At 45.0% G+C, this 27,638-nt stretch overlaps 1 long non-coding RNA gene across 1 annotated transcript; it reads right to left on the bottom strand.

Annotated features, from left to right (window-relative positions):
- Positions 1-7,915: 7,915 nt before the first annotated feature.
- Positions 7,916-21,793, bottom strand: LOC306930922. The gene is made up of 3 exons (XR_013790936.1): positions 21,758-21,793; positions 21,377-21,505; positions 7,916-10,051 (listed from the first exon to the last, which is right to left on the bottom strand). It is a non-coding gene; the product is annotated as an uncharacterized lncRNA (long non-coding RNA).
- Between the last annotated feature and the right edge of the window lie 5,845 nt (positions 21,794-27,638).

Genomic DNA, 27,638 nt, shown 5'->3' with positions numbered 1-27,638 from the left:
AAGAAAACACCTGGAGAACACAAAAGCCACGGTCAACACCCACAATAACATCCTGTGAAAACTAGTGAACTCCAAGTGGTGCGCAGACCCACAAACAATCCGTGCAACTGCCATGGCCCTGTCTTTCTCTACAGCAGAGTATGCCTGCTCAAGCTGGAGCCGATCATGTCACACCAAATTGGTCGACACAGCCCTAAATGACACCTGTCGCATCATCACGGGCTGGGTCAAGACAACACCTGTACCGTGCCTTTATGCGCTAGCCGGCACCTCCCCCCGCACATCAGACGACTGTGTATCGCTCAAGATGAATGGAGAATACAGGAGATAGACAGTGAAGTTGGGGATGAACGAAGGAAAGTCTGGAATGAAATGATAGAGAACACCTCACACACAGTTTCCTTTCGTGGCTGTTTACATTCGAGGGTCACCGGTCCTCTCGAACGGAACAGTTTAACGTCATGCCCAGGACGAAAAGGTATAGAGAACACCAACATGACAAATAACAGCAGGAAGGCATGGGCCACAATCCACCGTCTTGGCAAAGACCACACAACCCATAATTCACAACGGTCACAGAAAACTCTGTTGCATCACAACTGGTGGCCAACAGTCGTAACCAACACCGCCGCCGACCCACAGGAGAATACCATCACACAGTGGTATCAGACGAACCACAATCAGCCAGCCCTCAAACCAAACCCTTCGACCTAGAAGAACTCGAAACTGCAATGGGAAAGTTGAAACCCGGAAAAGCAGCAGGGATTGATGACATACTGGCAGACATTATACAGCACCTGGGACCTAACGCAAAGACCTGGCTCGTGGGGATGCTGAATGCATGGCACAGAAAACCATCCCTTCTGTCTGGAGAAAGGCCAAAGTGGTTACAAGCCACAAACCTGGCAAAGACCCATCATCCCCAAAGAGCTACCGACCCATTTCCCTCCTCTGCATCACCTACAAGCTCTATGAGAGGCTGCTACTCCAACGCCTCATGCCACTCATAGACACCAAGCTGACTAAAGACCAAGCTGGTTTCCGTCCCGGCCGCTCCTGTGCTGGACAGAGCTCAACCTCACCCAACACATTGAGGATGGGTTTGAGGGAAAACAAATAACTGGAGCAGCATTCATAGATCTCTCTGCTGCCTACAACACTGTCCAACACCGCACAATGGTCAGGAAACTACTGGACATGACTGGTGACCTGGACCTGTGTCAAGTCATCAAAAGCCTCCTCAACAACAGGCGCTTCTATGTCCAGTTAAATGACCAACAAACGACCAACCACTACCCACAGAATGCCAGCGTTTAATCTACGCCGACGACCTCTGCATTACCACCCAACAAGCAGACTTCCAGAAGATTGAGTCACCCATCAAAAACCCAACTATGCAGCTTCCACCTGAGGAACCGAGACGCGAAAAAAGAACTGAGCGTCACTTGGGATGGTCAAAAACCTAACCATACCCACCCCATGTAACTTGGAGTTACACTGGACAGAACACTCTCCTTCAAGAAACAACTGGAGAACACAAAAGCCACGGTCAACACCCACACCCGTAAAATAAGTGTTTACACACCTCATTCAAGTTGCAGGCAGGCAGGCAGGCAGGCAGACAGGCAGGCAGGACCAGACAGGCAAGCATGCAGGCAAGCAAGCAAGCAGGCCGAGGCGGGCATGCAGGTAGGCCGGCCGAGGCAGCCAAGGGTTTGGGTTAGTCAGCTCAGCCAGGCCTCTCTCGAGGCCTGGCTCTCTGTCTGCCTGGCCCGGTCTGCCCCGCCCTGCCTTGCAGCAACAGAAGCAGCCGGCCTGGCAAGCCAGCCAGCTCAGAATGCGAGCTCAGCAAGCCAGCGCAGCGAAGATCTTTACAAGCCCAGACTCAGAAAAAAACAGTTTCAGGCCAGGACAGGACAGAAAGTTTGTGGCAGACCTTGGCAAGCAGGAAGGGTCGCAGGAAAGCATTGGCAGCTGGCAGGAGGCCCGGGCAGTCAAACCCTACCCTTTGGCTTGGATGACTAATCAAGGGCACTGCACTGGGCCCGGGCAGTCAAACCCTACCCTTTGGCTTGGATGACTAATCAAGGGCACTACAGGCCTGGGCAGTCAAACCCTACCCTTTGGCTTGGATGACTAATCAAAGGCACTGCACTGTTAGGGCTGAGAGCCTGGCTTGCTGCAAATGCGGGTCTGGTCTGGCTGACTGTTGGCTGTCAGGTAGGAGACCCTGGCTGTCTGCTGGGCATCCTGAGTCTGGGCTTGTAAAGATTTTCGCTGCGCTGGCTTGCTGAGCTGGCTTGCTGAGCTCGCATTCTGAGCTGGCTGGCTTGCCAGGCCGGCTGATTCTGTTGCTGCAAGGCAGGGCGGGGCAGACCGGGCCAGGCAGACAGAGAGCCAGGCCTCGAGAGAGGCCTGGCTGAGCTGACTAACCCTAACCCTTGGCTGCAATGGCTGAAGTGCGCTGGCTTGGCAGCCTGACTTTCTACACTGGCTGACTGGCGGGGCTGGCTGGCTAGAGCCTTCCAACGGTGTCTACCTTGATCTCCGTCCTAAGAAAGAAAGACAGAAAAAGAAACACACATAAATTCAGAACGACTTAAACCCTCTATATTTAATAAAACAATTCTACCAGTAGATCACAAAGGCTGTGCAGGTAGACCACATGGCATGCCCCTGTATATAATCTATCACTGGAATTAAGGTGACTTTATTGATTGACATAAAAAAGGCCTGTCAGCTCAAATGTTGCACACAAACATCAGTAGCATTACAAAGTTATTGTGACAGTAATAATTGCTATAGTGTGTGTTCAGTAACAGTGTTAAATAGATAGTGTGACAGTAATCATTGCTATAGAGTGTGTTCAGTAACAGTGTTAAATAGCTCTATATTGTGACAGTAATCATTGCTATAGTGTGTGTTCAGTAATAGGAATATTCCTGTCTCTCCAGCTCTTTAATAAATAGAAAAGGGTTAAAAAAAATCAGGTACTGTAGGTGACAAAACTTCAGCCAATCAGGAGCAAGTAGCTATTTATGAGCTTAATGTTCCAGTTCTCATTTTGTCTGTTACATTACAATTCCACTTGTTTAATCTGTATCCTGACTGTGTTCCTGATGCAATGATTACGGTCACACTATAGAGCTATTTAACACTGTTACTATAGCAATGATTACTGTCACAATACAGAGCAATTTAATTTAGGTAACCAAATGGACCCCAATAGTAGATCTTTACACTCTCAATAGTTTAATTGTTGTTAAGCGTCTGCTTAATTTCCAAAAAACTACAGAGAATGTAGAAGATTGCTACTTATGATCGTTTGTTTGTACATTGCTTGCTTGTACATATATTTATATATATTACTGTAGCAGAGTGGTTAGTGCCCCGCGTTACCATGAGGACCTGGGTTCGGTTCCCGCCAATTCCAAAAAATCTTTTTGTCTTCCCGCCAATTTCACAGAATGTTTGTCCTTTTACCAACCAAACAAACAATACTCTTTTCACATCTAGTCGATTATTTATTCAGCATTTGAGCCACGGACCACCATTTGGTGACATTTAGCCTCTCAGACCCATTTGAGCCACTGGCCACCATTGTGAGTCTATGAATATCATACAATGGTGGTCGTGGCTCAAATGCTGAATAAATAATGGACCTCGACTGGTAAATAGGTAAAAGACTCCTGCCTCGACGGGGACGAGAAGCCGGGCCCTGATGTTAACAAAACGCCGGACTCTAACCACACGGCTACACCATAGATATCAAGTAACGTGGTGATAGTAATTATATACTACTATAGCCGAATGGTTAGTCTCGCCACCTTGTAAATATGAGTGCCCGGGTTCGATTCCACGCTAGTTCAAAGAATGTTTGTTGCTTTTCCCATAATAAGTAACGTCATAAGTGATGTCAAACAGATGTATGAACAACAACAAAAACAGCGTTAAGTATTAAATAACATTAATTATTTACCTGCAGACGACGAGCACGATGTGTGACGTGGCACTTTCAACAAACTGTGATCAAACCCGCACCAATGCGTCTGCGCCGTATTTATTGGGGGGCGTCACTTCCTTCCGGTGTGAGGCTCCGCCCACGAGTTTTTCCCGCGAGTTTGTTGCTTGTTGTAGCTAGTCATTTGTAGTCCTACTACGTTACATCCGGGTCCTAGTCCTCACCAGCTCCCGTCCGCTTCTCATTGTAAATACTAGCAACGCGTGAATCTTTTTACAATGACGTTATTTTTCAGAAAGGAAGCCATTGAGGGTTAAAATGGGTCTTAATGCTTCCAACTCGAACTAGAATTAATAATGTAACTGTAGTGTCCACAACAAAGAAAATATATTACGTGGAAGTTTCCTAGAGTAAGAGCGGCTGACGTCATGGCTTAAATAGTCAATAGAGAGCCTCATCCCCAGACTGGCAGCATCCTCAGTGGTCTAGTGGCCTCCACATCGGTCTTTCAGTCCAAACTTTCACAACATCGCGAGTTCAAGGCCCCTCCGATACTTTTCCAACATCCACGGATTACTTGTTTTTGTGAGGGTTAGTTTGACCTGCTGTTTTTGTGAGGGTTAGTTTGACCTGCATTTAATGGCATTTCTATCTCGGGGACCCCCAATTTATATTGTAAAATCAAGGTTAATGTAACTCTGAGAAACTCTAGAAATGTGTAATGAACGGAATTACATTTCTGGCCACAACGTGGGTGTCAATGGGCTGGGCTGTGGCGCTGCCAACTGACTTGTGTTTTTTCCCTCTGCTGTTCTTCATGATCACCTTTTAGTTCCTTTATCAATTATCACAGCGAACAATCAAATCAAGGTCTGTGAAATACTTCTGTAATTAATGACTAGCTGACTATCTCTTACATATATAAGCAGACAGCCCTGTGATTAAACCTTTAGCATTACACTGCAACCACACTGGTTACGTTTTTATTCACAATGCAAAGTTATTGTTATTATAGCCCTTTTTGTAGACTTAGATAGCATTTGATACAGACGTATAGCATGTTACATAGACAGCACTAGAATTGCATTGTATGTAGTCATAGCACTTCATAGTACATATGTATAGCAAAAATGATGAAAAACGGGGATTTGAAAAAAAGACGAAAATCACTCCGAGACCATGGGCCATGCTTCTGTCCGCGCATGGAATCTAAAGTGTGCTTAGGCCCACACAGGGCTTAAGCACACTTTAGATTCCATGCACGGACAGAAGAAGCTGTATTTTACGTCATTTCCGAGTTTTTAGACAGCTGGTGGATGGAAAAGAAGCTCCACCCCCACGGCTGACTGCCGCGGAGGAGAGCGTTTCCGGGAATCTGTCCGCTAAAGTCTGCCCATGCAGAGAGAGTGGTGGTTCTTGGAATTGCCTGTACTCAAAAACGTTTTTATATTAAATTAAATTAAATTATCATTTCATTTCATTTCATTTTATTTCGCACATAGTGTAACACAATACAGTACAAATCATAATAGATAACAATTAATATCTTTCATAATTAATTTGTCTTTCATACAGTATCTGATACACCTATGACGAAAAGGAGCAGGAAGAAGAATAAATTCTTATAAATACCTGCCCCCTTTTCACTTAAAAGTTTAGTTTACTTTATCGATTGGCGCATACACATCTAAACAAAAACAAAACAAGAGTAAAACAAAACAAGCAAGAAGTTGAGCAATGACACATGCAATGAATGATAGCTCTAGCTCTAGTTAACCTATTCATCGTCTTCATATTGTCTAAATATTTGATTTTTGTCATTTCTTTTAAATTAGCAAATATTTGTACAACCCTTTAAATTGTCATCCAGAGAATTCCATATTCGGATTCCTGTTATCGAAGGACACATCAGTCTTTGAGTGGTCCGTGCAAACTTATGTTTGAAGTCAAATTTCCTCCTACTATCCCTACTTTCTGAACTAGGATCGAATAGCTGTTGTAGATGAACTGATAATGTTTTGCTTTTTGCCCTAAACATAATTAATAAGGTTTGTAGCTTAATGATAAAAATGAATAAATGATAAACATTTTATTGATTAAAAAACCCTAAAAGTTTAGTTTATTTGATCATGCTTCAGTTTCAAATACAATATTTACAGACAATGAATGGAAGCTGTTACAAAAACAAAACAAAACAAAACATGGGCTTTCACCCAGGCAGATATGTTGATCTGACCCCCCATTTCAAAGCGCCAGCGCTGGCCCAGCAGTCTGCTGTCACCCAGGTGGATGCGTGCACTCACTTCTCGCCCTCTGATATCTACTATACTGATATAGTAGATGTAAGTTCCTGTGTTCTGGTGAATGAGTTTTAATACCAAATCTAGGAGAAATCCAGTGACAATGCAGGAGTCATGCAGGATATGTGGTCGAAATGCGGGACACTCCTGCATGATCCAGGAGTGTTGGCAGCCCAGCAATAGTAGTCCAGGATCAACCAGGCCATCAGGTTGCTCAACACAAACTGACTCTTGTCATCATGGCAGCCAGTCACACATGCTTAATGCTTTAACATGCAATGATACTGCGACTGGAAATTCCCCACCATTCCCATACTATACATTATGCATGTCTATTTGCAAATACACACTGGTAAAATGGTAAATGGTTTATTTATATGGCACCTTTATCCAAGGCGCTTTACATTCAGCCATTCACTTCACACACACATTCATACACCGATTGCGGCCATGCAAGGTACCAACCACATCGGGAGCAATTTGGGGTTCAGTGTCTTGCCCAAGGACACTTCGACATGTAGACAGGAGGAGCTGGGATTCGAACCGCCGACCCATGGATCATTGGACGACCTGCTCTACCTCCTGAGCCACAGTCACACTGTATAATATATTTTTGATATTTGTTTTTATTTACTCTTATTCTCATGTAAAATGTAACTGCAATTCATGCAAGCTAGTTACCCACAGCACAGAACTGCAACCCCAGAACTCTCTTTAAAACTCGATAATGAACTGAAGTTGAAGTTAGTCACCCACCCATTTTAACCCATTTTTGAACCCATGTAATGTTCTAAAAACCTTAAACACAAAACCAAATCTTCAAACGAGTACATTCACAAAACCACTGACTCTTGACTATCACCTGTGAGGCTGTGTCTCAAAATCCACCACTGCTTTCAGATCATAAACATTATAGCGAGTTATCATAAACTTTAGACCATCGACTGATTCGACTCCATTGCTAGCCCAGTGTACATTGGGCATTTGGGCATGTACGTCGTTTTCACATTTGATTTTAAATGCATGTTGCAACGAAAATGGTCTCGTAATCACAACCTACAGTGCAAGTATTTTTAGTACGTACAGTATGGAATGTCTGTAGCCTATAACCTTCACTCGCATATAAATGAAGAAGAAACAAGAAAAGTAAACTAAATGAAAAGCACATTACAACGCCCCAAATGTTTTACTGTAAAAATCAAAGTCAAAATGAGAGCCTCCTCAAAGTCCTCATCGTCATGCGTTTGTTGCTGGGTCCATATTTTATAGTGCTCAGATGTTAGTAGACGTTTGATGTTATTGTTAAGTAATACAATGAACCATAACCACGTGAATCCTAGCACCTCTATTCTGGGGTTGAACATCCGCTGAAAATAGCAGATCTACAAGCTGTAGACAACACAACATGTCGCACCGCATTAGATGGATGTTAGGTTCTTAGTTTACTTATGATCCTTGAATGATGACAATTTGTATGCATTTGATGTATTACCATGTGTTGTACTTGCTTACTGTCTCACAGAGAGACAGAATACAGTCTCTCTCTGTATTCTATGTAGACCCATGTGTTTACGTGGATAAAGAGCATCTGATAAATAACTACTTTGTAAATGATAAATTATGTCACCACGGGCCAGTTCCATTGGCTGTAGGAGATTGAAATGGCTTTATTTCACTCATTTTGTTTAAAACTATAACAATAGAGACAGAGGTTGTAATGTTCACAGTCTGACAGCAGGTGGTGCAGTGGAGCAGAGTCACACAATTTTCTGAAATGACTAGGCCTACATCAGTCTACAAAGCTCTCAACATTATTTTTCATTTATTTAATTATTTATTTTTTCTTTTAGGTTTTATGACCTCAATTACACCCCAAAAACCTGAACTTTGAACATTCAGTGGATTTTCTGTGGTCTGGTGTTTTCTCTGAGGTTTGGAAGCCTTTTGAGCTGCAATGAAAACAGGCAAAACAGTGAAAACAGTGACATCTGCTGGCAAATCCCATTGACATATATGGGTTTGCTGGCTCTTAACAGCAATCAGAGCACTTGTTTGAGCCAGAAAACCTCAGATGACAGAAAATCTACTGAATGTTAAAACGTTTTTTGGGTGCAATTGAGCTCAGAAAACCTAAATAAGATGTATTTTGTATGTCACAATCCCTTTAAAGTGTAAGACCACTTTGGTAGAGGTTTGGGTTGTGCAGTTACCTTGCCATGATGCAACTCCAAATGTGGACAAGAAATAATTTCTCCTGTGATTAGAAATTGATAATTCAAAATATTGACTTACATTGTACACTGAAAGAAGTCTCAAAGTCACTAGTACTTAAACAAACTTTTTTTTCCCTGTTCGAGTTTCATGGTGATTCTACTATTTGTAGATGGATCCAGATCCAGTCCGGGGTTTCTTCTTAATAAAAATGGCATATTTTCAATTATCAATTTTCTCTCAAGACAGGGGCCACTGTTTTCCCGAATATTTGATGATGGGATTCTCAGATTGTGTATCCCCTATCCCATACATGGGCTACTGGTGGCCTGCGGGCCAGATGTGGCCCCCACCTTCACTTATGCGGCCCACAGATTAATATTGGAATACTGATATATTATTGATTTCAGCTGTTACAATTCCAAACATGCATGCATAACCCACTTTAATTACTTCAGTTTATATTAGTAGCTTAATGACTAGTCTTTAGTCAATAGTCTTATGTCCAATGTATTTGCATTTAAGTTCATAAAGTTAAAGGTATATTCAGTGATTTCACTATATTCAAATATCACTTCTTTTTTTGTTTTGTTGTGATAATCCTCCCTACTAGGCTACTATAGAGTGTGCTGACCATATGAGGAGTTCCACCCTGTCCCCAGTTAATCCCTGTGGTAAAAAAAAACCTTAGGTTTCATTTATGGCTAGGTGGCCCAGCCGTCATCCAATCAGGATAGAGATGGGCCTTAATTCAGGATTCTAATTTAAAATGAGTAAAAATAGCAGATCTACAAGCTCCAAACACGTCGCTGTTTGAGATTGTAGATCAGCTATTTTTGACTATATGCATTGTGGCCCTCTGGAGTGGGTGTGAAATATAGTGGCCCTCTCCATCATCAAAGTTACCCACCCCTGCCCTATCCAAAAAGTAGTTATTGTAGTTATTGTTATGTAATAAAATTAAGATCTCACACAAGACAACAGAATAATTTGATAATATGCCACATGCAGTTGAATGCAAGTTGCAAATTGCATTATGCAATACACCTGTGGCCCACTGCCCACAGGTGAAATGGTTTGCAGTTGGTTGATTGAATTGTTGGCAATAGCACAGTAAAGATGATAAAAAAATCTAATATATGTGTAGTTATTTATAGATCTAGCCTCTTAATTTTGATCTCGAAGTGCACCAGATTGAAGCATTCATCGCAAATTTACAATTTCATAAAATAATCTTGCTTAGGGCTACCCGACTCCTAGAACCGGCACTGAGGAGGAGGATTGTAGTACCAGGGCATGGTCTTCAGATCAGGAAACAGGTCTGTTAGTTTTGGGTCTCGTAGCAGAGACAGGAATGCCTGGCACTGTGGTTCTCCCTTGCTCATAATTTTGTCCACAAGTTTAGTAATTGCCTCGCCTCGGTCGGACTCAGAGATGTCCTTCAGCCTATCATACTCAAACTGCACCAGGAGATTATCTTCATGTTCAAACACACACTGGATGACATGTCCACTTTCTGACCTCAGGATATCTTGGAGTTTTGTCTTGTTTGATCTGAGAAGAGCATTAGCCGTCATGCCTGTGTAGCAGGAAGAGGTACATGGAAGAAAAAGGATAACATTAATCATGAAACATTTCACGTGCTGCAATGAACATTTCCAGGTCTGAAACCTTTTGTAAATTCTTGAACGGACGCATTCTGCAATATGCAACCATTAAATATCATGGTTAATTTGCATCATGTTGCCTCTATTGTGCTTGTAATGTAATTTTCAGAAATGAAGACACCTCATTTTACTTTCAACCGTCATCTATCCTGATTCCTGAACCAAACAACCAAAGAACGGCAGATTAAACTCGTCCAGTGAGCAAAACTTAATTGTTTTAATACTTTGACGCACTACTCCTCCCACAGTTTTTGCCGCACACACTCGAGCCATATGTCAAATCGACCGGCTTCATCGGGAATCGTGTGCTTGTATTTTGCTAAGAGATCCGTTGTATAGTTTAATTGATGATTAATTAATTAGTTCTCCATAGACTTATAATGGGGAAGCCCACTTTATGTTTTGGCTTATAACTCTTGAACCATAGGCTGTAAAATCAAAATTATTGTTGCCCTGGATTCCTTGGGTCATGACGCATCTCCCCATATAGGCCACGCCCATTTGTGTTAGGATAGATTTTCCGCCATTTTGAATTTTCTTCAAAACACACTTTTATTTTCTGATTCTACAGATTTTGTCCGAATCTCACAGAAATCGGTACACATGATCTCTGGACCTATCGGACTGCGTTTAAATTTTTTTCAGATTTTTTGATTTTTTTTTTGTCCGTATCGGTCGGCCTTAATCGTCGTCCGAAGTTAGTGGGAGGGGCCTATTTTACAAAAAATGCCTAAAATCAAGAAACGGAATGTCCAGATGTCGCGGGTGGTTTAATCAACCAAAAGCCAAAAGCGATTCCATTTTCATCCATAGGGGGCGCCGCAAATGCGAAAAATGTAACCGTTTCTTGCAGAAACATGATTTTGCGTTTTTCCCTATAACTCTTGAACCGTAAGTCGTAAAATCAAAATTTCCTTTTCCATGGATTCCTTGGGTCATGATGCATTTCCACATATAGGCCACGCACATTTTCGACCTGGGGAAAAAAATCCTGCAAATTTGAAATTTCTCCAAAACACACTTTTGTCTCCTCCTCCTACAGATTTTGTCCAAATCTCACAAAAATCGGCACACATGATCTCCGGACCCATCCGATTAAAACACCAACTGCAGAATTTTGGTACTGCGTATCGTTCGGCCGTAATCGTCGTCCGAAGATAGTAGGAGGGGCCTATTTTACAAAAAATGCCATAAATCACGAACGGAATGTCCAATCCATCCCAAATTTTAATCGCATGTCGCGGGTGGTTCAATCAACCAAGTTCCAAAAGCATTCCATTTCCATCCATAGGGGGCGCCGCAAATGCGAGAAATGTAACCGTTTATCGCAAAAACATGATTTTTGGGGGATAAATCCCCTCCGAATTACTTACGCATGATCGCAGGGGTGACGCGACATTGTAATTGGCTGGCAATATCAGTGGGAGGGGCATATGTAAGCCACTGCGGCAACCACACTTTGCAATTTTTTTAAATTGCGACCTTTCTAGTTGTGTTATGTTTCTTTAATTAATCTAAATTAATCAGGTATATAAGATATATTGAATGCATTCCACCAAAATTCTAAAATTTTATTTTCAAATATTATGTATTGTCACTTTCATTTTGTAATGTTTTGTGCAATAGATCATTTTGGGGGTTTATATGTAATGTACCGATGAGACATTTTGGCCGATATCGACATTCAATATAATTATTTGCTGTTATGGCCAGAAAACACAGATATAATTTGCAGCCTATCATAACAAAGCGCCTTTTCAGGCTTTTTAAATTATTATAAGGGTTAGGGTTTAATTTTAAAATAAAATATCTTTCTAAAACCGATTTATAATTTTACCGATACAGATTACCCATATATATTGGTTTAAGGTTTAAAACCGATGTGTTTGACGATTAATCTCCCATCACTAGTTTTATTGTTTGATTTATTTTTCTATAAAATATGAATTAGCCGGTGGTGTATTCTAACCAGCCCCATGAAAAGCAGTTACAGATACACATCCAGACTTAGAGAGCATTGGCGTAACAGCCTCTATACGTTTTAGTTATTAAACTTACCTGAATCCTGTGGAGTTGGCACTGGACAGCCAATTTATGACATGTATACTGGTGATCTGACTTGATGTATTTTATATATTGTATATATTGCTTTGTATAATAATAATTGTACATGTGTCGAAATTTTACTTTCACCTACAGTTTTTTGTGTAAAAGAATGTTTTCTACTTTCCCCATGTGCTTCCCAACTTCACAGCCAGGTGTAAATGATCGATTCTTACTAGTTCTATTTCGTCCCTGCTGACCGCCAGAGGCGGTGCTTAAGCACTGAATACGTCCCTTTCGCGCATGCGCAGTCGAGTATTTTATACCAACAATGTCAATTTTGACCCCGTGATGACCCGGAGTCATCTATATCTTCCGGCAGTCACCAGGGGCTCAGTCCCTAATTTCTTCTCGCTCGCGCAAGTTCGACAAAGTTCTACAGCAGAATTGAACTGCACTATTACAGAACTATTTCTAGGTCGCTAGTAGTTTCGTGACCATTATATTGGTCGGAGTAGCGACGCGTGTTCGCCCTCCAGGAACTGCGACTATGGAGTTTGTTTTACTCTATGAGTGGAGTTTATTTGCATTCGCAAAAGGTACGTTATCGTCTAAAGCGGTGCTATCCCCGCTAAACAGACGTTCAAATTATATGATATATTGTATCATGGCATAACCTCTGGTAACTAAAGGCTGCGTTTGCGCCGCCTCCCTGCTCCGCATACGAGGTTTGTTTGACGGTGAACGCTAACAGACGTTCAAACTATATGATGTATTGTATCATGGCATAACCTCTTGTGAGTAGAGTCTGCGTTCGCGCCGCCTCCCTGCTCCGCATACGAGGTTTGCTCGACTGTGAACGCTAGCGCTTATTATAAGCGACTATAAGATCTGCGAAGGATAAGAACACTGTCATATTACCTTTGTTTGATAACACGCTACTTTGCAAGCTTTGGTTAGCCCCTGCTGTTGATGGCAAGCGTTGGCGCTCCATTCTCTCAGCAGTCAGCATATAACTTATGATATAAGTTAAGTTAGTTAAGGCTAACTGTCATTTTCTGTTTGGCAAGCCTTACTGGCCAAAGCCATATACCGATAATATTGGCAGCGTTCAAGCTTAACTGCTTTCGCGTATAGCTTGTCTTCTTCTTTTTGTTGTTGTTATTATTAGCCCGGTACAGGAGCAGCTACCTGCGTCCTCCCAGGGTATTGAGGTTGCTACCAGTAGTTTGTAGCTCAAGAGTATTAACAGCTATTGGTGTACAATAGCTTGTCTGGTTATTAACCCAGCTGGCCCCCAGCAGTGGGCCTCGATACTGATGCTGCTACCAGTATGTCTGGACTCAGCTCAATGCTCTATTAACAGTTTTTTGTGTATACAGTGGGTACAACTTTGTTTTTTCCCCACAGGTGCCCCTGGGTACCTCTGGGTACCTCTAGGTCCTATTAGCCCAGCTGGTCCCCAGCACAGGGCATCTGGCGCTGCTGCCAGCGTAGCTCACAGCTGCTACCAGTAGCTTAAAGCTAAAGGCGTTTATGAACAGCTATTTGTGTAGGCTATAGCTTGTCTTGTTGTTAGTAGCCCAGCTGGTCTCCAGCATTGGGTCTCTAACTGGCGCTGCTACCCGTAGTTGTAGCCCAAGCGCTTATTATGCTATTTATTATAACGGCTATCTGTGTATAGCTTGCCTTACTGTTTATTGGCCCAGCTGGTACAGGGCAGGCAGCGTATGCGCTCCGCTCCTCCAGCATACGGCCTCTAGTTTGATGTTACTTGCTACTAATCGTTTGTTAGCTCAAGCATTTATTAACAGCTATTGGTGTATAGCTGGTTCTGTTTATTAGCTGCAGCTGATACAGGCAGCGTACACGCTCCCTTCCGTCAGCAGGCGGCCCCTATCGGTGGAGCTATCGGTTGTAGCCTTTTCTCCAAAACTTGTTTGTGTTGGTTTATTTAACCAAACTTTTGGCTGGTGTAGGCAGCGTTAGTGCTCCCTCCTCCCAGCATGAATGCGTAGTAGTGCACACTTGACTAGCGTATTGGAAGTGTCTTTTGTTTCGCTCTGGACTAGCAAACATAAATAATAATGCACTTGGAGTTTGGATAAACGTCATAGTGCTGTGATAAACGTTCGCATAGGAAACACTACAGCTGCTACATAGCAGCGTCCAAGCCTCGACTGAAGGCTACTTTATTATCATAATTTATAAGTAAGCCTCCGCTGGGGGTACAGGTAGCGTGCAAGCTCTCCTCCCCCACCGCGACCTTGCAGGTCGCACAGTCTAGCTAACAGCAGCGTTTGTGCGCTGTTCCTATGACGCACTTTACATCTGGTTAAATCTCAAAGTGCTACAATGAGCATTTGCATGAAACGTAAATGCATATTCACATGCTGCGGCAGGTATAGCAGCATTCAGTTGTTCGATTAAGTCATTATATGCCGATCTAAGTTAAAGCCTCTGCTGGTACAGGCAGCGTACGCGCCTCCTCCCCCCAGCATATGGCCAACACCTAGCAACCAGTAGCGTCCGCGCCCTGGGCTAGTTGGGACTGGTGTGCACCGGCCGTTCCAGAGGAACCGGTGCCACCACAACGGAGAGCTCCCACTTTTGTACCTCGAAAGCCTCTGCTGGTACAGACAGCGTACGCACTCCCTCCAGCATATGGCCAACACCTAGCAACCAGTAGCGTCCGCGCCCTCGGCTAGTTGGGACTGGTGTGCACTATGCCGATCTAAATTAAAGCCTCTGCTGGTACAGGCAGCGTACACGCTCCCTTCCTTCAGCATATGGCCAACACATAGCAACCAGTAGCGTCCGCGCCCTGGGCTAGTTGGGACTGGTGTGCACTGGTGTGCACTATGCCGATCTAGATTAAAGCCTCTGCTGGTACAGGCAGCGTACACGCTCCCTTCCTTCAGCATATGGCCAACACCTAGCAACCAGTATCGTCCGCGCCCTGGGCTAGCTGGTGTGCACTGGCCCGTCCAGAGGAACCGGTGCCACCACAATGGAGAGCTCCCACTTTTGTACCTTGTGTGAAGCTCCCCTTCAGCTGTGAGCCGACCTTGGTCCTGCCCCGTGTGCCAGGAGGAAAAGGTCTGACCGCCGGCCACAGCAGATCCGAGAGGGCTCAGCTATCTGCGGAGTTGGCCCACATGAGGTCCATGCTCACTTCGGATAACACCTAGGCACCTCGGAGGTTGCCGAAGTGCCTCCCCCTCTGATGCCACAGCTGACTCGAGGACGATGTGCTCTCCCCGACAGCTTAAGCTATGCACTTCCATGACTATGAGGAAGATGCAGAAGACGGTACCTCCCAGGCATCAGAGCCAGCCTCCCACTTCTCAGCTCAGGACCCACTGGCCGAGATGGCTCCATGCGCACCTTCATGTGCATAGCCGTGGAACGCTAATGGTTAGTCATACTACAGTAGGCAGTCGGATCCTCTAAGCGCCTTCTTCAGACGCGGGTCGGCCCTCACCGTCACTGGAGGCATTTGGTGTCATGTCCTCAGAGAGAGGACTGCTGATGTCCATCCTAGCTCTAGCCCATCGCCAAGTCGGGCTTTCACAGTCAAGCCTGACTGAGGAGCCTAGGCCAACTCTCCGTAGTCTCCCTGAGGAGCCAGGAGCACTAGGTGGTTCAGCTGCGCAAGAATCGCTGGAGCGAACCATCAAGGCGGGGAAGACCAGGCTGCAGCATGCAGGCTTATGACGCATCATGCCTCCCAACGAGCTCCAACAGAGATTAAATCACTGTCCTCTGAGCTCACGTATCACCGCCGGCCCACACTAGGCCAGTGTGTTCCTTGGCGTCCCACGCAGGGACCTGCCTGTGACTTTCCGGGCTGTGCAGTGCCTTCTGACACTAGCCCCCCATATCCGGCGGGGTCAAAATGGCCGTTATCAGCAACATGACGAGAGCCCTAGTATCAGACCATGACTGATGTGTCCTCCTGCCCAAGGGCGCAACAGAGGCCGTAGATCCTCAGTCACACCAAGGGAAGTCCGATCTACATACTTCCTCGTGACGCAAGACAGACGGTTGTCGACATGTCTTGAATTGATGGGACCCAACAGGGTTATGAAGTTCATGCCAGCCTACTGGGCTGAACACACTAATGTGCCGGAGCGGCAAGCGGTGCGCTCTGCTCTACAGCACTTCCTGCCGTACCTGAGAGGCAAGCACATTCTCATATGTTCGGGCAACACCTCGACCGTGTATCATGTAAGTCATCGGGTGGGGCCACGTTTGCTTGGCTGCTGTAGGTGTCTATGGACCCCCTGACTTGGGCAGCCCCCCCCCCCCCCCCCCCCCGCCTGATAAGCCTATGGGCAAGTTATCTAAGTGGAGAACGGGACTACATGGTAGGCTCTCTCTCCCATCAAAAGCTTCCATGAGGGGAGCGGTACCCCATCCAATGGTGGTGAACACTAATCAGAGGCTACTTCGGCAGAGCGGCGGTGGACCTCCTCACCCTAGAGTCGCTGACTCACTAACCTCTCTGGTTCTCCCTAACGGAGACATCCAGCCCTCCGGGCCAGGACGCAATGGTCCGATGGTTTCATAGAACCTGAACGCCACAAATGGCTGTCAGCCCGCAGGCCTTCGTGCCACAGGGCACTATCCTTTTAAATGCGCACTGGCCAGAGGCACTGCATATGCCTTGCCACTGCCTCTCTGATACGACCAGCGCTTCAGAGAGTTCCTTAGGAGGGTCACACCATACTGCTGGTTGCCCTCCTCCAGCCAAGAAGTACTTGGTTTCCTCTGCTGAACAGACCCAGTCGGAGGACGCCATGGCGTCTCCCCGACAGAGGTCTCCGCAACTGGGAGGCGGTCGGATATGGCATTCAAATGCTCGACGCCCCCAACTGTGCGTTTGGCCGCTGGCAGCCCTGAACCGCTGCCGAGCAGCTGTGTGGAACCAGCCAGGCATGCCACCCTGAATTCAAGGGTGCCATGACATCCATCAGACTACGGTACGATAACCGATGGAATCTATTTCCAACTGACGTGAGGGTCAGAGCAAAGACCTAGTGCGCTGCTCTGCCTACCTTTCTGGAGTTCCGCAGTCCCTCCTAGACGAGGGCCGATCTCCTACTCTAAAAGCATAAGTAGGGGAAATATCATGTCGATATGCTAGAATCAATATCGCACAGCCACAGTGGGGAGCCACAGTCTGGTGTCCCTCTTCCTGATGGGGGCTCTGAGGTTGCATCCTCTACGAGCCCTGATAACTCCGGCACAGGCTCTTCCCTAGTGCGGAATGGTCTATGCAGGCCTCCCTTTGAGCCCTTGGCACGGGCAGAGTTTAGAGTGTCATGGAAGACGGAATTCTTCCTGGCCATTACCTCAACGTAGCGTGTCAGTGAGCGGCACGCCCTGTTTGTCAGTGACTTGCGTCTGAAGCAAAGCTCAGACGGCCTGAGTGTCTCTGTGGCCGAACACAGTGTTCCTCCTGAGGGTGCTGTCACATACACACCTCAACCAGCCTATACGGCTAGCACAGTCTTGCCCTCCACCAGGGGAGTGGATTGACAAGCAGGAACTATTGCGCCCAGTGTGGGCCCTGAGAGCCGCTGGTTAGACCCGCCGCATGCATTCGGCGGTCAGAATGGCTGTTCCGTTGTGACGATGGCCCTTTCAAAGGCGGCGCTCTCTCCAGACAGCGCCCACCCCACACTATTGTGGATGCCATTAACCACGCTTATGGGGCGAGTAATCGTACCCTACCATTTGGCGTGAGGTGCCACTCTAACGGGAGCGTCCCCACATCATGGGCTGCCCCGAGGGAAGTACCCCTGGAATATATCTGTGCCGCTGCCTCATGGGCATCACAGAGAGTTTTCTATGTTCCACTGGGTGAGTGTTGCCACTCCCCACCCGCTGGACGTGGTCCTCTTACGAGAGTCCTCCGATTCTACTCCTTATGGCTTGGGATCAGGATTCCTCGTGACTTTGCTGGTATAAGTCATTCAGTGCTTAAGCACCGCCTCTGGCGGTCAGCAGGGACGAAATAGAACGTAAGTTACGTATGTAACTATGGTTCTATGAGTCCCGAATGACCGCCAGAGCACTCTTGTCACTCAGAATCCTCGTGTGCTCGCGAGAAGATCTGTAGGGACTGAGCCCATGGTGACTGCCGGAAGATATAGACGACTCCGGGTCATCACGGGGTCAAAATTGACATTGTTGGTATAAAATACTCGACTGCGCATGCGCGAAGGGACGTATTCAGTGCTTAAGCACCGCCTCTGGCGGTCATTCGGGACTCATAGAACCATAGTTACATACGTAACTTACGATTTAAGGTCACATGGCAACACAGTTTTCTAGATAAAGGGGGTGGTTCAACTTACCCAGTACCCACTGGCACATCTTACCCTGTTCTCCCCTACACTTGTTTACAAGAGGGTCCACCTTGTTCAATTAATCAAAACATTTATAGACGTACAAATAGACACTTCTATATAGCCAAAGAACAGAACAGGAATTCATCATAAAGGAGGTAAAAAGGGAAAAGAAAAGTGAGGGGAAAATATTTTACGGGGGCCAGTTTCCAATTGCAGCCGTCCGTAGGTGCCCTTTGAGAGCCTTTTTTGAAGGAGTCAAGGGATTTGCATGTCTTAATGAATGTTGGTAGAGCGTTCCACATTTTTGTGGCATACGGTAGGAGCGAAAATAATTGAGTCCCTTGTTTGTGCCAATTCTGGGTTGCACATGGTTTGTTGCACTCCCTCTGGTGTTGTGGGTGTGGACTTCGTTAACATTAAGGAAGAATTTAGACAGGTACATGGGTATCTTGGTGGTGTATAGAATCTTGTGGACCAGACCCATTGCAAGATGCTGTACTCTGTCATCGACCCTAAGCCATTCCAGCCTGTCAAAGTGAGCAGGGGTGAGGGGGGTCGGGGGGTGAGGCCAAGTAGGAGCCTCACCAGTTTGTTTTGGAGCCTTGTTTTAAGGGCCTTTGAGGTGCTGTGGTACCAAGAGGTGCATGCATAGTCGAAGAAACCTTGTAGGCTACAAGGGCTCCTGTTAGGGTCTTCAAGGTGTTTTTGTTGACCAGTGAGGAGATCCTGTAAAGGAATCTTGTTATTTGGTTGACTTTTTTTATTACGTTGGTGGCAATTTGATCGCCGGAAAGATTAGCCTCCAGGATGGAACCTAGGTAGGTAATTTCATCTTTTCATGTGATAATATTGTCACCCACTCTAACCAAGAAGCCATCTGCCTTGCTGAGATTACTATTTCATCCAAAGAGAATGGATTCAGTTTTTCCCAGGTGTAAAGATAGTTTGTTATCAGCGAGCCAGGTGCAGATTCTACCGAGTTCAGAGCTGAGGGCCTTTTCGACCTGCAGTTTGATCCTGTCCGAGACCAGCAGTGCTGAGTCATCTGCGAACAGGAACAAGTTGCAGTCAGAAGCTGATGTCATGTCGTTTATATTACATATATTAGGTAAACAGTAAAGTTCCTAGTATGCTTCCTTGTGGAACGCCACAGCGAACGCCACAGTGAGGGAGGTGACCATGCCGCAGTATTTGCCAGCATTCACCTCATGTTTGAGGTGGTCGCTCAAATACAGGAGGCATGTGTCAGTGGAGTGGGATGTTCTGAAACCAGATTGAAACTTGTACATTCATTTATTTGTGGCAAGAGACTTTTCAACCTGTTCATAGACAATTTTTTCCATCACTTTTGAGATGGAGCTTAGAATAGAAATAGGGTGGTAGTTGCCGGGGTCTAATTTATTCCCTTTCTTGTGCAGGGGGGTTACTTTGGCCAGTTTGAAATCTTGGGAGGACCTGTCCCTGTTTGATGGAGAGGTTTACTATGTGGGTGATAATTGGAGCTATAGAGATGGCTGAGTCTCTGAGAAATATGGAGGGAATATTGTCATGGCCAGTGGCCTTGTGGGGTTGGAGGGCACTCCGTTTTTTAAGTACCTCCTCAGTTGTTACCATTGCCATTTTAAAATCATCTTTACAAACACCTAGGGTTTTGTAGAAGGCTTTGATGTGCTCTACACCAAACGCCCAGAGTGGGAGGGAAGTTTGTTGACCAGCGTTGTTGCAATGTTAGTAAAGAAGATGTTTAAGTAGTTGGCTACATCAAGCTTGTCAGTGATGAGGTTGTCGTCCGATTTGATGTTGATGTTAACTTGGTTTTTAGTTTCTGACCGCAGCCTAGTTGGTTGTTTAGTAGCTTCCAGAGCTCCCGAGGATTGTTTTAGTTTTCCTCGGCTTTATCATTTATAACGTTTCTTTTGGCGGATTTGGTCAAGTATAGTTACAATGTTTCTTAGCTTGTTTTGTTGGGTTTTTAGGATGCCCAGTTGGGTTTAGATCACTGTCAAAGCGCTTGGCTAGCTTGGACTTGCATTTAAGATGTTCAGAGCATTTTTTGTCTCTGGCCGAATTCATCCATGGCTCCGAGCGGGTTTTGACCCTGATGGTTCTCAAAGGAGCCATGTTGTTTAGTACTGATGTAAATTTGGTTTTGAAGCCAAGCCATGCTTCTTCAACTAGTGTGCTCCTGAGCTCATCGGACCAATCCAGATTCTCCAGTTCAAGGTTAAAGGCCTCGCTAGAGTAGGTTGTGAGGTCCCTAGATATGATATGTTTTGTGACAGCCAGACTTTAGTTTTAGTTTTTTGCGGGTACAGAAAATCATAAAATTATCGCTAAGCCCGTATACAATAACACCTTTCTTGGAGATTCTGGATTTGTCTGAGGTCAGAATGAGATCAATGGCAGTTTGAGTAGAATCACACACTCTTGTGGGTTGGGTAATTAGCTGACTGACACTATGCAAATCACATAACCTACTGAATGACACAGGTGCTTCCTTACGTTGCATGTCTGAATGTAATCAGGATTTTCCTCCCCAGCTAAGCACCCCTCAAGAATATCATAGAACCTATGCTGGTCAAGCGGTCTATAGACGGTGCCAACTAATACTGATTTAGCATTTAACAAATTAATTCAACCCACACAGTTTCAATTTCATTATGCTGCAAGTCAGTACGAGTAATGTATTCAGTATCTTGGTTATAAATGGTTAATATACATGCACACACCACCACCGTGTTTGTTTCTGTCATTTCTAATGATTGAGTAATTCGATCTCTGGGACCTTGGTAGACTCAAGTTTTGTTTCGGAGAAACTCAGGATGTTTGCCTTACCGTTTTGAATGCCTGCATCCATCTCAATGGCGGCCGTGTTGTATGCAGGGATCCCTGGACCAGCGGCTGCTGAGGTGAGAATGGGGGAGGGTGGTGCTCCACTGTCTTCAGTAGCCCTGGTTTGTCGACCTGAACACAACGCAGAGTGGTACAGTAGCAAGGGTCAGCAGAGAATACACGCACACACACACACACACACACACACACACACACACACACACACACACACACACACACACACACACACACACACACACACACACACACGTACATTTCATATACAGGTATGTGAAAGACATGTGCAATTGGGCTCAAGGTACAAGGATAGACTTCATGCAATAAAGATTTCAACATACAAAATATGAAAATATCTCTCCTCACCTTTCCAAAGCTCCGTCCTGGCTGCTACTGCTTCTTCTTGTACCTGTAGAGCCAGCATAGTAATAGATCATAGTAATTAGCCAGTGGTGTAATGGTGGACCTTGTGTTCTCCAGAGCCTGCTCTCCCTCCAACATCTCTGTTACCCTCTTACTTTGGTCTGACCACCACTTCATAACCTACCTCTCTCTCTCCACCCTCCCGCCTAAACCTACTCACCCTCTGACCGTCACCACCCGACGCAATCTTAAGTCCCTAAACCCCTCCTCCCTCTCGTCCTCTATTCTCTCCTCACTACCCTCCATGGAGTCCTTCCCCTCTCTCTCACCTGACACTGCAACCTCATCTTTCCTCTCCACTATCTCATCTGCATTCGACCAACACTGCCCTCTCTCATCCAGGCCAGCTCACTCATGTCCACCAGCTCCCTGGTTATCTGAAACCCTCAGATCTGAACAAGCACCTCTCAAGGCAGCCGAAAGAAAGTGGCGCAAGATGACCTTTCCTACTTTCACTCACTCCTCTCTCCCTTCTCCCTCTCACTAACCACTGCTAAAACCGCTTTCTACCACTGTAGAAAACCCCACCACTCTCCGGCTGAGAGTGGTGGGGTGAGCGTGCCTATTAGAGCACCAGGACCATAGTCGGCTTGTGGTTTACATGGAATATTTATTGAGGATGGTGAATGAATGATAGACATGATGATGGTTGAACTGAACAGGAAAAGAGAAGTAGTAACAATCATTACCAAACAAAGGCATAAATAACTATAGGGCGTAAACTAACTTGGCTAAACATCAAATAAACAAATACTACAAATCATAAACACCAGTAATAAATCATAAAGATCATGGAACAAACGATCATAACATTACAGGGATGCATCGAATAAATAACGTTACAGGATCTCAGTGCATGAGAAGATACAGTTTAAACAGAGAAGAGACTTACTTATATTAACGCATCAAGGTGGACAGAATCAGGTTTCTACCTCTTCACCCTTCAACATTTCTAAACCAAATGAGACCAAATGTTTTCTCTGAGGCCGAGGTGTGCCCAACTAGTTATCAGTATAGCCCCACCCACCACTAGAGGAGGAATGAGGTGATCAGCTCCGGTTCCACCCCACTCTCAGCCGGAGAGTGGTGGGGTTTTCTACAACCACACCAAAATCCAATCCTGTACTTCTAACCCAAGGAAGCTCTTCCCCACCTTCTCTCCACCTCCCTCCTTAAACCCCCTCCCCACTCAACATTCATCTCTCACTGCTGATGCTTTTGTCACCTCCCCAGTCCCCCATAAAGAAGCAAATACTAACCCCAACATACCATGCATGTCTCCTCTTTCCCCAGACGAGATCCTAAATCTAGTCACCTCCACTAGACCTACCACCTGTCCTGTCCTCTCCAATCTTCCAGACCATCGCACCTGATCTGCCCTTATCACATCCATCATCAACACCTCAGTAATCCCAGGCTGGGTCCCATCTGCCTTCAAGTCAGCCAGAGTAACGTCACTCCTCAAGAAACCCACTCTTGACCCCTCGGATGTCAAGAACTACAGACCGGTATCACTCCTTTCCTTTCTTTCCAAAACCCTTGAACGTGTTGTCTCTAACCAGCTCTCTCTCCATCTCTCACAGAACAACCTGCTGGATCCCAACCAGTCAGGATTCAAAAAGGCGCAATAAAGCCTCTCCAATTGATCCAAAATGCCACAGCTCGCCTGGTTTTTAACCAGCCCCCTTCTCCGATCCCTCCATTGGCTCCCGGTCGCTGTGGGAGGCCAGATGCCTGCCTGCCTTGCGTCACGTGACTTTAGTAATAAATAACAACAACAAGAAAGAAAGCACGTTAATAATAACGTTGGCATTCGGTCATTCTGGAGCCTCTGGTTCTGTACGGGTACGCTCCGACACTCGCTACTGCTCGGGTCGGAAGTAATATCAGCCAGGTCGACTCGGTTCTGGGTACATTTGTTACAGGACTATTTGGGTACGGGTCGGTCAAATTGGACCTGTGAAGCCCTCTACACACACAGTTATATATGAACACAAAGGCAGTAAATATATCTATAGTCATTACATGTGCTTATATATTTTTTTCCCTACATTTTTATCCCATGATTTTGCAACCCAGTGTCAATTATCTAATGTAATCCTGGGCGCTACACTCCCACTGCCAACCTGGGGGGGCAGCGGACTGACCTCATGCTTCCTTCTATGCATGAGGAGTCCAAGCTGCTTCTTTTCATCTGACAGGGGGGAGTTTCCCCTGCCGGACGTAGCGCGTGGAAGGAACACGTTATTCCGACCAGTTCCTTTCCCCTCCAAAAGGACAGGGGGGAGGCAGTTTAGAGATCAGGATTACTGCATGTTTTTTGTGAGGGTAGGGGACACGGGGAGATCATGCAAATTCCACACAGAAAGGCCCTTTCGCCAACCCCGCCTCGGGTATGGGCACTGATGACGCGGAGGAGGGAACACGCCCCCAGCGCCCACAGCGTCCCCAGTGGGATAATTATGAATCTATTATTATTATTATTATTATTATAATACTATATATTATTATACTTAAACCATTATTATAACAATAATAATGGTTGAAGTACTTTACCTGATGTGAGTAGAACACAGAAATACATCCCCCTTCAGCTTCTCTGAGACTGGCTCTGGTAAGAGCCAGTCTCAGCGTCTTCCCTGCACTTCTGATCTGTTTCTTCAATCTCTTATATTTATATTTGTGTTGGACAACACAACAACGCTCATCAAAACAGTCATCAGTGGTGTATTTTTGGACCTCCCTCACGACTCTTTCCAGCGTGTTCTGGAGTTTAAGGAGGGCCTTGGTCAGTTCCTCAGAGATCTGATATTCTCCTTTCTGCTGCAGTTTCTCCAACAGAGGCTCCAGGTTTTGGATTTGCTCGTACAGATTCTGACAGGCTTTGGTGTTATACTGGACTTCATTAACGTGAGTGCAGATTTCACGTATTATGGTAAAGATGGTGGTTATGGTGCTGGTGACTCCAACGCCTGCAACAGCTGCCATGTCTGAGGACTGGAACACAGAACAAGGGAGAGAGATAGTTTGAAATAAAGTGAACACAAACGTACCACTTACAACCTCTAAGTGGGGTTAAGTAGCCTACTGTAACTCCATCTGAAATGAGTCAGATTTTATTGAATCGGACTGGACAAAAAAATCCCACAACTTTATTTTCTACCTTTGATTATTATGCTCAAGGGAAGAAAATGCACCTTATGTCATTGCCTCACATGTGTGCAGGGTAGGGGGGGGATGGGAGAGATTCTGACACCTACATTTAATCTCTGGATGAGGATTTAAGATCACAAGAACAGTCATGGAGTATTGTTGGCGGTCTGACAGAACAAACTTTTAACTATTAAGTACTGTTCCTGAAGAGACAGTGTGATATCGCTAAGAATGTTGATACTGTAAAGTATTGATAGCATTAGTATTGTTAAAGGTTTTAAATTAAAACTCATTGACTGCCAGATTAAATACCTAAATTACCACACAGTGCCTTTTCCCGTTCTTTTGAAAGGAAAATGTATGTGGTCTCCAAGACTACCCAGTGCCAGACCTTTTTCATATTTACCATACCATTTAAGCAGTTTAATTTAACCGAGATGTGTAGATCTTGGCTAATTCATTCTCTTCCTGCCAACCCCCACAGTTCCTACAGCCTCATCAATGGTCTACACTACTCTATCCAAGCCAAAGTGTCTTGTATGTGTAGATTGTATCCACTCTGGTCTGGTCACAGATTGTTATCCACAGTGATCCCACATTCATCGCTGTCATGCAGGCGCAAACCTCCTATCTCCTTATTTCAACTTTTGTTTTACATTGTAAATTAATAAATCAGTGCTAATGAACACCCGTCTGTGTGTGGGTTTATGAATCAGTGCTATTGCGACCGAAGGTCACAGTTAACACTCACACTCTTATCGCCCAGAGGTATTTTGAACCATTAAATCAGTGCGCCCAGCGATTTGTAGCTTCAGAGCCCATTTCAAGGTGACATGACGTGCTACTGAACACCCTTTATGTCCGTGTGTGGGTTTTACAAATATTGAACCAATGAAACTTATTAAAAAAGCGCTTCTGACTAAACAGTCTACTAAACTGCAGTGACGTAGACTCTGTGGGGGCGGTGGGGCTCGAGCCCCCATGTGGAATTAGACCTGAATATATCATTACTCTATGAAATACATATATTGGCCTCGGTTCGTCCCGTTTGTACCGCGCCGGGTCGCGCCGCACCCGTTCGCGCAATTCTCGTCTTTGCATTGACTTTGTATGTAATCGCGCCGCTCTAACCATCCAAGTCTGGACGCACCTTTAACACCTCTTTTGTCCTGGCCCGGGGGCAGGGGGGTGGTGGGGGGTGGACCGCGTTGCCTGTCCGCTAATCTGGTGGCTTGTTTTCACCTGCCAGGTAGGGTATGCATAGTACTGTACTCTGCAATAGGCTACTTATTCACAATGAGAAGGAGTAGCCAGATGACTCAGTGCAATCATGGAATTTAAACTGACACACATGACGATTATAAAAACATTTCATCTCTGGCCAACTGTATAACTCCATGCATGTTTTATTGCTATATTGTTCAGACTTTGATAGCATGGCTGCTGGATGCATGCAATAAAGAAATAAAGTAAATACTTATGATAATGTTATTGACAATTATTAATATCTCTGCTGTCAGGAAGAAACCACCAACTCCAAAACATTTCCAGGATTTATTTATTTTTCACAAAATGAAGATAAGCTTATATTTTTAAAACAATGCAATACTGCCTCGTCAAAGTTTGAGGGTCCAATATTTGTTTAAACAACACACAGATGTAAAGGGTGTTCAATTGATTTATGGGGGGGATCAAAAACCTCACAAATGGAGTTAACTGGTTTTCTCCCGACAGCAACGAAATATTATATCCAAAGATTGACAAACTAGACATAGCCTATAGGCTAATGTTCTGGACATTTTATTTTATTGTGTAGAAATCCATAGGACTTTCTACCCAGAAATAGCCCACATTCTGATGTGGTCTATTGTGGAAATCAATGGTGGGTCCTTATATGATATTTAATGCGAGCATATTGTAACAAACTCTGAGAGTGATCAAGAAAGTCTGTTCAAAGCCTCATCTCACTCAGCATGTCTCCTTTCTGAAGGACTGGCACACCAACGCCTATGAAGAACAGTAGCTACCAACAACACAACTCAACCATGTTGAACACACACACACACACACACATACACGATATTGAGCATGAGTTCCATTTTGTTTTCTATTGCTCGTTGTATCAGGTCTGACATTGAACTCACCCGCTTAGAGCTCTTTCTGATCTTTTATCTTCAGTTCTGTGTGTGTGCATTTATCCAGGTGGTCACATATAGTCTATTAGCTTACGTGCAGCACGTCCGCAGGTAGAGCAGGGGTGGAGCCAGGAACTCTAAGTAAGGTAACGGCAGTACGAGGTAGGCAGGGTGTGCAGGTACATCACATGACATGCCCCTAAAAATATATCATTTAAATTAAAATACATATTTTTTTTGGCATCTGCCACTTCAATTAAGGTGACTTGATTGATTGACATCAAAAAGGGCCTGTCGGCTCAACCAACAATGTAAAACGTTTTCAAGAGTGTTGCGCACAAACGTCAGTAGCATTACAAAGTTATATACAAAACCCCCTACTAATTCCATTAACCCCCTCTATTTTGCAAGTGTGTTTGTCAGGTACATTTTGAAACTATTTTCAGCAATAGGATAATATTGTTTTTGGTGGATAGATCTTGTTGAGCTGGTCATTTTGAAAGTAGCTCTCAAGTCAAAAAGGTGTGGGCACCCGT

This window comes from Electrona antarctica, assembly GCF_951216825.1.
Source record: "Electrona antarctica genome assembly, chromosome: 10".
Taxonomy (NCBI): Eukaryota; Metazoa; Chordata; class Actinopteri; order Myctophiformes; family Myctophidae; genus Electrona; species Electrona antarctica.
Note: the sequence above shows the minus strand (reverse complement) of the source record. Positions and strands in the feature narration are given on the sequence as shown.